Source organism: Dendropsophus ebraccatus, unplaced genomic scaffold (assembly GCF_027789765.1).
Source record: "Dendropsophus ebraccatus isolate aDenEbr1 unplaced genomic scaffold, aDenEbr1.pat pat_scaffold_318_ctg1, whole genome shotgun sequence".
Taxonomy (NCBI): Eukaryota; Metazoa; Chordata; class Amphibia; order Anura; family Hylidae; genus Dendropsophus; species Dendropsophus ebraccatus.
In genome coordinates this window covers 4,112-16,181 of record NW_027209972.1, presented here as the reverse complement: position 1 = coordinate 16,181, position 12,070 = coordinate 4,112, and the positions used below count along the sequence as shown (strand labels likewise).

The 12,070-nt window shown below is 45.2% G+C and overlaps 1 pseudogene; it reads left to right on the top strand.

The window, feature by feature from the left end:
• The window catches only part of LOC138775893 (BRISC and BRCA1-A complex member 2-like), a 65,369-nt pseudogene extending 53,818 nt beyond the window's left edge, over nt 1-11,551 (top strand).
• Nucleotides 11,552-12,070: the final 519 nt, after the last annotated feature.

The following is a 12,070-nucleotide window of genomic DNA, read 5'->3' as shown; positions in this document are numbered from 1 at the left end:
TAGTGATGTCACCGCTGATCTCTAGTGAATTGCTGCCTTTTTTATTGATGTCACTGCTGATCTCTAGTGATGGATAGGCTGTATTCTCAGTGATGTCACTGCTGATCTCTAGTGATGGATAGGCTGTATTCTCAGTGATGTCACCGCTGATCTCTAGTGATGGATAGGCTGTATTCTCAGTGATGTCCCTGCTGATCTCTACTGATGGATAGGCTGTATTCTCAGTGATGTCACCACTGATCTCTAGTGATGGATAGGCTGTATTCTCAGTGATGTCACCGCTGATCTCTAGTGGTGGATAGGCTGTATTCTCAGTGATGTCACCACTAATCTCTAGTGATGGATAGGCTGTATTCTCAGTAATGTCACTGCTGATCTCCAGTGATGGATACGCTGTATTCTCAGTGATGTCACCGCTGATCTCGAGTGATGGATTGGCTGTATTCTCAGTGATGTCACCGCTGATCTCTAGTGGTGGATAGGCTGTATTCTCAGTGATGTCACCGCTGATCTCGAGTGGTGGATAGGCTGTATTCTCAGTGATGTCACCGGCTGATCTCTAGTGATGGATAGGCTGTATTCTCAGTGATGTCACTGCTGATCTCCAGTGATGGATAGGCTGTATTCTTAGTGATGTCACTGCTGATCTCCAGTGATGGACACTTACCACCAGCTTAATTAAAAAAAAATATGGAGAAAATTCATTGTGAACATGAATTCACAGTGATCGTTTCAGAACTGTATAAAAGCCCCTAACCTCTGATAATGTGTTCACTGTCCTCGTCCCCGCTCAGGTAAGTGTCTGTGTCTCCTGCTGATCAGGTGATGTGAGACAGAAAGCAGACATTGTGTAACCGGAGGAATATCTGATCTGAAAGGCTCCCAAAATTCCCCTTCCCCTTGTTGCTTATAGGGAAACCTATCCTCATCATACATACTGTTACTTCCTCCTCATGTCTCTGTTTGGGTAAATGAAGCTTAGCAGCCTGGGTGGTAAAGATGACATCACGTCGCTATTTCACAGGGCTGTAATATTTGCTGATCATCGCATTTCACTATAATTTCCCAGGTGGGTTTAAAGGGGAACAACCATTAATGGATATTCAGATCTGAAATGTTTCTGTTATAGTTTCTTGCAGTGATATCTTTCTCATTAGTTTGTATTTAGTGATGTCACAGATCTGGTAAATGAATAGGCTGAGTGATGTCACTGCTGGTGAATGGATAGGTTACATCCATAGGTATTTCCATCACTGATCTTATAAAATTATTCTCAGTGATGTCACCGCTGATCTCTAGTGGTGGATAGGCTGTATTCTCAGTGATGTCACTGATCTCTAGTGATGGATAGGCTGTATTCTCAGTGATGTCACCGCTGATCTCTAGTGATGGATATGCTGTATTCTCAGTGATGTCACCTCTGATCTCTAGTGGTGGATAGACTGTATTCTCAGTAATGTCTCTGATCTCTAGTGATGGATAGGCTGTATTCTCAGTGATGTCACTGCTGTTCTCTAGTGATGGATAGGCTATATTCTCAGTGATGTCACTGCTGATCTCTAGTGGTGGATAGGCTATATTCTCAGTGATATCACTGCTGATCTCTAGTGATGGATAGGCTATATTCTCAGTGATATCACTGCTGATCTCTAGTGATGGATAGGCTGTATTCTCAGTGATGTCACTGATCTCTAGTGATGGATAGGCTGTATTCTCAGTCATATCACCACTGATCTCTAGTGATGGATAGGCTATATTCTCAGTGATGTCACTGCTGATCTCTAGTGGTGGATAGGCTATATTCTCAGTGATATCACTGCTGATCTCTAGTGATGGATAGGCTATATTCTCAGTGATGTCACTGATCTCTAGTGATGGATAGGCTGTATTCTCAGTGACGTCATCGCTGATCTCTAGTGATGGATAGGCTGTATTCAAGATACATCTCCTGTACAGATACATTTGCACTTCACACATTTGATAACTAAGTCCGTCTTTATGTCACGTGGCAGAATATACCAGCATCCCCCAAGGTATCTCCACTGACCTTGGCTCTCAATGACATCATGGCGGCTCCATTCTCAGGCTGAGATACGTACATAGCCCCGCCTTATGTAACTTTTGTAATGTACACAGGTATATTTATCCAGGCTCCACTGATAAGCTTAGTGGAATTTTCCATTAATATCCTATAGGGAACGATTGTGTGTAGTAATAAAACACAAGGTCTGCTATCAGATAGAGAAATCCCCTTGATTCATTTCCTATAAGTTAACAGAGTCTTTTTCTCTCCACCATTTGGGTCTTTTTCTTTCTACCATATTGTTCTGTACATCAATAAATCATACATTTACTTTTCAGGGTATTCACCATAAAGCCCCTCTGCTCACTCTGTGGACATTCTCTTGACTATCCCAGATGTCGGACTCCAAACCATCAGTTCTTTATCTCCTTTCCTGTGGATAAAGTCTATGTATTAATCTTAGGATAACCCATTTTAAGCGGCCATATACATTGCATGACTAGCTTCCTAACCTAGTGATTTAGGCAGGATTGGTTAACCATGTAATAGAAAATGCAATACCACTCACAACCTGAGGACAGGGGTGGCGCTGTTTCTTGAAGAATGCAACTTTACTGAACAATGTTTCTTTGCTGAAGATCCCAAAGTGTGAACAATGGTGTAGATTCCCATTGAATACGAATAATTTGGGCACTTTTCCTAGGGTTCCCATGTTTTCCCACCGCCTCCCATGACCTAATATTTTGTTAAAAAATTGTATCTTATGTCCTCAAAGAAAGCTGAAGAGTTCATTGTTTTCTGAAGGATTTTCTCAGGTTTCAGTAGAGGCAGAGCAAACACTCGGCTCCGGCCGTCCTTACAGATTACAGGGTGGGTCCCGGAGATGCCTGTCCCGACACGAGGAATATTATTCAAGAGACGTAACCCCAGAGAGATCCATTAAATGTATCAATGATTGACTGTGGAGGCTGCTACAAGGCGGTCACGTCTGGGAGCTCCTGACTAACTTGTCTCTGCGTATTGCGGAGGAGCAGGGTTTAAGGTTTTTATTAAAGGGGTACTCCACCGAAAAAAAAATTTCTGAATCAACTGGTGTCAGAAAGGTATACAGATTTGTACATTACTTTTATATAAAAATCTCCAGTCTTCCAGTACTTCTCAGCAGCTATATGCCCTGCAGGAAGTGGTGTATTCTTTCCAGTCTGGCACACTGCTTTCTGCTGCCACCTCTGTCCATGTCAGGAACTCTCCAGAGCTGGAGAGGTTTTCTATGGGGATTTGCTACTGCTCTGGACAGTTCCTGACATGGACAGAGGTGGCAGCAGAGAGCACTGTGTCAGACTGGAAAGAATACACCACTTCCTGCAGGGCATACAGTAGCTGAAGACTGGAAGACTGGAGATTTTTATATAGAAGTAATTTACAAATCTGTATAGTAAGTATATCTGTAAGTGAATGGGGTTCAGTGTATGACTAAACCAGAAGTGCATCAGTAGAAACCCATGTGAAAAGCGTGCTATTCCCCTCTTCTATCCCCCTGGAAAAAGGGTTAACTGGTAGCAACACTTAAGCACAGGGTTTATCGCTGCACTTTGCTCATGTGCTGCACATAAAAATCTGCTCCTATCAGTCAGATACAATCACAGAGCAGATTATTATCCCGCCGTTGCCGCTGTCCTCAGATGACAGACAACTGGAGACAAGCTCCTCCCAGTGTCTTAAAGGAGCCGAACGGAAGAAAATGCGAGAGAGACAGTTTAAAGGACAATCACTCCACTTTTCCCTGATCATGGGATATCCTCCACATCAGCTGTGATTTGTGGGGAAACCTGGCAGTTTGGTTCCCTGCAGCGCCACCACAGGTGAAATGGAGCATTACACGTGCCCATTGACATCACTGCCTGTGTAATACTACAGGATAGGTCCTACATAGAAACAGATGATCTCTGCAACTTCTCTCCACTCTGACCTATGGATGAGGATCCTGAACAGAGGACCCCCTAATAGGTTGTATGACATTGGGTCTTCTCACCTGGACTGCCCCTTTTATTGTATGTTGTAGACTTCGTTTTAATTTCTTACTGTAGGAAACTGCAGGGTGTAAGCACTACTGCACTACTGAGAGAAGATGCACTACTAGGAGAGGCTGATGACTTTGTGCCTTTCTGAATTCTGTAACATACGGTGTTTTCATGAGGGGGGCGTTTGAAGATCTAGAAGCATGATTTCGGGGATATCCAGCCTGTTTCTAGCTAAGGTCCTTATTCTGACATTTCTACGGATCAGGGATTTCAGGGGCTTTGTGCCTCTTCACTGTTTACTTGTGCTGGTCCATGTGTTCCCCTACTGTCCCTAGTGACAGTGCAAGGTACTGCAGCCTTTTACTTGAATGGGACCTGCCCACTTAGACAGCTAATGTGAAGTGAGTCAGGTGCTGCTCACCCTCAAATCTAATATCGATAGCCTATCTTGAGGGTAGGCCATAGGTTTTTGTAGGGTAGATGACTCCTTCAAAGTGTTTTGGCATGTCGTCCAGATTGCATTGGGTCCTGAGATCTGCCATGATCTGGTAAGTTGCGCAGTCACGAGCTTCCAAGTCAGATATGGTGTCCAGCCGGGAATTGAAGCTTGTGGCCACATGCTTTCTCTGGTTATAACACTCAGGACTGGGACACATCATGTGCACATATCACAAGTTTAGACTGCACTGGGTTTAAGACCTCTCAAATGACTTTAACTTAAGACCCTATTACACAGAACGATTATCGTCCGTATTCGGCTGATCGTTGTAGTCATTTGTCTTTCAACATTGTTGAAAGACAAACGACTCATACAGCAACGATCTGCTGCCGTCGCTCAATGGATTAGGGGCAGCGGCAGCAGACCGCTGCTATATGCTATGGGCTGCCCGGATGATCAAGCGATCACCCAGGCAGCCCGCAGCTCCCTGTGAACCCCAGCCCCCCCCCACACACAGGCTTCGTAGTCGCCCCGTGGAATGGGGGCTTTAGAAGAGTTGTTGTCTTGACGGATGTGCAGGTGGGGGGTCCTATATGAACCTGTTCTCGGTGTTCCCCACAATCACAGCTAAGCTAATGTGCAAATGCAGCAGTGCTGAACTTACTATCTAGCTTGTGTCCACTCAGATGGGGTCGATGGGAGTCACAGATAATACTCCATCAGCTCTAGTACATCCGTCATCACTGAGAAGGTTACCAACTTGATGTTTTCAGCTTCAATTTCTCTATCAAAGGAGCCACAAGCAGTCAGGGTTAAAGCCAGAGGATGATGGCAGAGGGACACTGAGGGACACAAGGCACTGGAGTGACACTGAGCATCCCTCTGCCATCATCCTCTCCTGCAGCCACAGCCCGCACAGCTCTGGGAGTCGGGTCGTGACATCATCATGTTATCCAGAAAGTGAAGCCTTGATGCAGTAGTAAGTGCAGGGAAAGAAGCATTTCCCATAATAAGTGTATATTGGGGATTTGTATAACTAAAAATTTTCTTTAGACTTCTCCTTTAATCACTTTTTTTTTTTTGCTACATTTTGTATAAAAAGTGACAAAACCCCCCATAAAAGTCCTGATGTAAGGATGTCCCATAGAGCGAGAACACCTGTGACCTATAACAGTGAGGAAATCCTGAAAACCTGACCCAGGGCATCCCGTCTTTCCATCTGGCCTGTCCCCCACCGTCATCCATGGCGAGCCCCGTCAGGTAGCGTAACTCCACATAACCCCATCCAAGCTGTAACCACAAACCGACGCGCTGCCAAGTCTAAATATAGAGAAGGTGGGAAATGTGTCAGGACTCTAATAAGTAAATAAATCCTCCGCCCGGTTTGGCCGCACACTTGTTTTTAATGCTGAGAATGTTGAAATATCACCCAGCGCGCTGTTTATTGCTATTTCAGCAAATGTCCCTCCCCACGCAGTCAACTTTACCACTAGCTCATATGCCAGTGTGTATACAGCCCAGACATCACTCCTTAAAGGGAACCATTCACCCCGTGGCCCCGGCAGAAACTGACATACAGTGACAGAAAGGTCAATATACTTACCACATCGCTCCCAGTCCCGTCCCGGATCCTGTTGTTGATACTGAGAAATTGCCGATTCTTCTTCTCCCGCCCATTATGGTAATGAGCTGAGATGAGTCCAACGTCCATAGGAAACGACGGACGAGTCCAACTTATTCATGAGGTCCTCTTCTCGTCGCCGCCCATCCACGCCTCCTGGAACTTGATTGACGTCTTCAGTCTTCTGACGAATTCCCGCGCAGGCGCCGCTGCGATGGTCTTGTCACCTCTTCTGCGCCTGCGCGGTAAACAGGATACGTGTTCGAGACAATCGGCGCACGCACAGTAAACAGTGAGGCTGCGGAGCGGCTTCAATTGTGAACTGCGCATGCGCCGAAAACAACTGTCACGGCGCCTGCGCGGGATCCGGCGAAAAGAAAGAAGACGAAGAAGAAGAGGACCCGGCGTCAATCAAGTGTCGGAGGCGGGAGAAGGCTGGACTTCGGACCCGGCGGCGCTCATTACCATAATGGGCACGAGAAGAAGAATCGGCGATTTCTCCGTGTCAACAACGGGATCCGGGACGGCATCGGGAGCGATGTGGTAAGTATATTGACCTTTATGTCAGTTTCTGCCCGGGCCACGGGGTGAATGGTTCCCTTTAAAGGAGTAGTCCAAGTCATAATCAGCTTTCAGGTACCAGTCCCACCTCTGCGAATGAGGGTCGCCTCAGATCACACAGGACATGGCAGCTTGCAGTGTGTTGCACCCGTGAGACCAGTCAGAACCCAAGTAACCCCTGTCCACCCCCAAAAGTGTCTAGAGTGGGCATCAGAATGCAGTATAGAGCAACGGAGGAAGGCATCTGGTCTGATGGATCATGTTCTCTATCACAGTGATTTTCAACCTTTTTTGAGCCGCGGCACACTTTTTATACTTAAAAAATCCCGGGGCACACCACCAACCAAAATGGCACAAAATAACACTAAAACAGTACATATTATACATATAGTTAATAATATAGATTCTAAATGTATTTATACTCACTCAGTGTGAAACCTGGGCCTGTTTTCTTCTCCCCCCTGTGCTTCTCTCCTGTGCTTCTCTCCACCATACTTCTCCCCGCTACTTCTCTCCTGTGCTTCTCTCCACCATACTTTCCCCGCTACTTCTCTCCTGTGCTTCTCTCCACCATACTTCTCCCCCCTACTTCTCTCCTGTGCTTCTCTCCACCATACTTCTCCCCCCCTACTTCTCTCCTGTGCTTCTCTCCACCATACTTCTCCCCCCTACTTCTCTCCTGTGCTTCTCTCCCCCCTGCTTCTCTCCCCCCTGCTTCTCTCTTGTGCTTCTCTCCACCATACTTCTCCCCCCTGCTTCTCCTGTGCTTCTCTCCCCCCTACTTCTCCTCCACCAAACTTCTCTCCCCCCTGCTTCTCTCCCCCATTGTTTTCTCCTGTTTCACAGGGGCACCATAGTTTGGGGAGCTTTCCCCGCGGCACACCTGACCATGTGTCGCGGCACCACTAGTTGAAAATCACTGCTCTATCATGTGGCCTGGGGATGGGATGGCATCAGGATGCACTATGGAAAGAAAACAAAATGGCAACCGTGATGGAAACCTTGTATCCTGGCATGTCAATCCAGTTGATCTTCTGTGAGATATGCTGGAAAAACAAGTCCCATCCATGTAGGCCGCACCTCACACCTTACAAGTTCTGCTGCTGGTTAGTGTACAGCGAACTTCAGAAAAGTGTCCATGTTGAACCTCAATGCTTAGCATTCAACTCCCGGCATCTGGAGAAGTTGGATGCTGCTCTAGGGAGTTCTAGAAAACATGGATACAGCCTATGGTCTCCTGGCAGCCTTAGGGCAGCATCCAACTTCTTCAGATGCCGAGAGTTAAAGGGGTACTCCGGCGAAAATCTTTTCCCCAGTAATTGAAACACATTACAAAGTTTTATAATTTTGTAATATGCTTCAATCACCTATCTTTTCCCCCCTCAACCCGCCACCAGGAAGTGAAGTAAACTCATTCTTACCTAATGACTGTTGTCACCAGGCTGCTCTGTGGCAGCCATTTTGTGACAATGATGTCATCAAGAGGGAGGCGGGTCTAAACCCTGTTAGGCCAGCCTCCCTTTGTCGGATGGCTCAGGTTGCTTAGGTCTGATTGGCTGAGCAAGCTGTAAGCCATCTAACAGTTCTACAGAGTCATAGACATCACAGGAGACAAAGTGCATCATGGGAAAGCCCAAACCAGGAAGTGAAAAAAAAAAAGAAGCCACCAACCGGAGCTTTAGTTCAGGTTTTTATTTATTTTTTTTTTTTTTTAATCAGCGCCGGAGTTTTCCTTTAATTGCCAAGCTGTCATATATGGGGATTGGGGTGGCGGGGGATTTGGTGGACACACCACAGCTAGGGGAGTTCTGGGCCCAAGGAGGACAAATAACAACCAATCACAGCTCAGCTTTTATGGACTGTGATATCAGACCGCACTGTGTAATACTACATCACTCCTATGGTGGCGCATCAGGGAGACTGCCAGGTTTCCCCACAAATTACAGATGATCGCTGAAGATCACAGCATGGGGGTTTGCGGGAGGTGGACTCTTTTGATCATTTTATATTTAAAAGGGGTTATCCAGCGAAAAAACTTTTTCTTTCATATCAACTTGTTTTAGAATTTTATATAGATTTTTCATTTACTTCTATTTAAAAATCTTAAGCCTTTACATACTTATTAGCTGCTGTATGTCCTGTAGGAAGTGGTGTTTTCTTTCCAGTCTGACACAGTGCTCTCTGCTGCCACCTCTGTCCAAGTCAGAGACTGTTTGAAGTAGTGGCAAATCTCCATAGAAAACCTCTCTTGCTCTGGACAGTTCCTGTCTCTCAGACAGAGGTGGCAGCAGAGTTCACAGTGTCAGACTGAAAAGAAAACACCACTTCCTGCAGGACATACAGCAGCTAATAAGTATGGGAAGACTTGAGATTTTTAAATAGAAGTAAATTGAAAATCTGTATAACTTTCTGAAACCAGTTAATTTAAAAGAAAAAAGATTTTTGCCAGAGTACCCCTTTAAGGGATCTTCCAAGAAACAGTGATTGTCCAGTGTGGTGACTCCTCTAAAGGTGTAAAGTCTTTTGTATGTGTCAGCCCTGCAGCAGTGTGAGCTGTGGTGTTATGTCAGTGTGTATACAGGATTTGGTCAGTGTCCACACTCGGGGGTCCTCATACCCGCTGACGGTCATGCTCTTTTGTGTCAGGGATGGATTTAGAGCTATTGTGACTGTGTGGAGCAGATGTTTTAGCTCTATGCCCGGGAGCAGGCGCCGCTGTCAGTAATCCCCGCTTCCAGTAAGTGAGGAGCAATCTTCCAGTAGGTGGGATTTTGTCCTGTGACCTGCGCTGCACAATATACAGGTCACCAGGGGTTCACTCACTTTGTGGGGCTTTATCGTATACAACACCCCATAGATATGAGACAAATATAAGATGGATAGATAGATAGATAGAAGATCGATAGATAGATAGATGAGTCAAATCATCATATCTTTTCTTTTGCCTTTATTTAGCAGTCATCAGAACACAGTGCGCAGCTTTAGATGTGACTGGAGTAGATGACCTGATGTTTTTGGACTTCTATCCTCCTCAGTGATATTTCCCTGTACATTACAGCGGCTGTGTGGGATTAGCCAGTTATGCAGCGTCTGTCTGGCCGGCACTGCTGGGAATGTGCGGATGCATTCCACAAGCCCACCATATCGCATCAGCAGTCATATACATCCTATACCTGCCTGTCTTTGCCGTCATAATTTCCTGGCATTGACGTTGTCGTCTTCAGCAGTGGCATATGTTCCAGGATTTATGTCAAATGGTTTGACAGCATCTCCTCTGACGCAGGATCTGTCACAGTTGTCTCTTGATTTCTTACACGTAAAGGCTATGGACGCCATTGCAATTAAATTTTTTTTTTCTACTTTTTATTTGCTTCCTAAATAACTTTACATGTAGGACTTTATATATTATTTATATATATATATATATATATATATATATATATATATATATATATATATTGTGACAATCTGGGGGTTACTCACTTGCTGGGATCGCCATCTCCTGGCCTGAGACGGTTGGCACATCACAAATTGCAGTCCAGTCAGCGCTGTATGCTTTATACTGACCTCAAGTCAGCTTTATTTATCAGTTCAAAGAAAACACAAGACATAGGCAACACTGCCAATAAAATAAAGCCTAGGCCGTCTAGCCACTGACTAACACCACAGCTTCCCTAGCTGTCACTTATGAGCCTAATGCTCAATATCACCAGCTCCACTGGTCTCACCCAGACTTGTCTGCAGCTCCCACAGGCCTAGCACTGCCTGTGTTCTCCCACCCTGGAGTCTTCACCTGGGAGCCATCACCTGAAAAGCTCTGGAGTCTCTAATAGAGCTCCACCAGGTGGTTTCAGAGCCTAATTAGCTCTAGGGCTGGAGTGGAGTATCTGGACCAGGAGCTCCACCTTAACTCCAATTCCCACCTCCAGAGGCATAGAACTGCCTCTTACAGCCCCACCATGCCACAATATATATATATATATATATATATATATAATTATTTTTTTTTTTAATTATTATTATTTTTTTTTTTTTACTGTTGTAGAAAATGTGTAACACCTTAACATAGCTGCTCCTAGCCGTCTCTCTCTCTGTACCGCTCCCTTCTCTTATTGTTAGAGGTAGCAGCGGGGGGGGGGGGGGGGGATATACAAAGCAGATCAGCAAATGAAAAGGGAAATGCATCCAAGTTATCAGGGAGGGCAGATCACAAAGTCTATAGATTAGGGAGGAAAGCTCAGATAAGTGTAGATAGAGGAGGGCACCTACATAAGACTCTGTGGAGGAGAAGGAGAGGGGAGGGTCCGTAGACCCCGCAGCACCATTACACACTGATTTCTATAGGAGAGTGTTATAGGCATGCTCTGTGACCTGTGAGGTAAGCTGTGCCTGTCAACAGCTGACCTCTATGCAAGAGTGTTGGAGGTGTGCTATATGAGTTACTCTAATTACCTGTTGTCAATATGGGATCCTGTGTTATCTATCCACAGCTTTATAATTGAGATATTACTTTAATTGTAATCCAGATGCGATTTAAGCAGTGGTTGAAAAAAGGTCTCATTGACAGAGCTGAAACGTTGCACTGTTGTTTCATGAGCAAATAAAAACCCGCTACCTTTTTTTCACCATTCTTTGGATGGATGGATGGATGGATATGTGAGATAGATAGTCGTATATGTGAGATAGGAGATAGATAGATAGATATATAGATAGACAGGTATATAAAATAACAGACATGATGCATTCTGTGTGACGTTCTGTATCTTTCCCTCCTCAGGACGCTAATGAAGATCCTGGAGAGGATGTGGCGTTGTTGTCTGTTAGCTTTGAAGATGCAGAAGCGACACAAGTGTTTCCTAAACTCTACTGTCCCCCCGAGTAGAACAGTAAGTGCATCCAACACCCGGCACTGAGCTGAGTGATTTTCTATCTCTGACTGGTTTTATTATCCATTACCCTGAGGGTGACTTCTCCTTTATGTTTGCATTTACGATGTTTCACAGGAAAGCCCAATACTCAGCCCTGTGCCAACCATATACTTACCAGTGTAGTGGCCACGTCCCCAGCCCTACAGCTGGTATATCTTCTGGTCCTGTGTTAATCTGTCTTTTTCAAAAGATTTCCAGGTTCTCAACTGCTGTATAATGTCCTCTGTGCTGCTGCCACTAAGGGTGGTGTATAGAGCTATAGAAGAGCAGGCTCTCCCCTATGTGTGCAATTGGCTAAGCAGGACGTTGTCAGAAGTGCAACACAGCAACGCCAATTGGTAGATGTGACAACTGAACTGTGGTTTATTCCACTCGGAGCTGTAGGGCAAAGTATTGGTATTTCCTAGAAAATCCATATAATTAAAGAAATATGTCATCAGAAAATGAACTGTTGTTTAAATGGTCAATTGTTTTGAC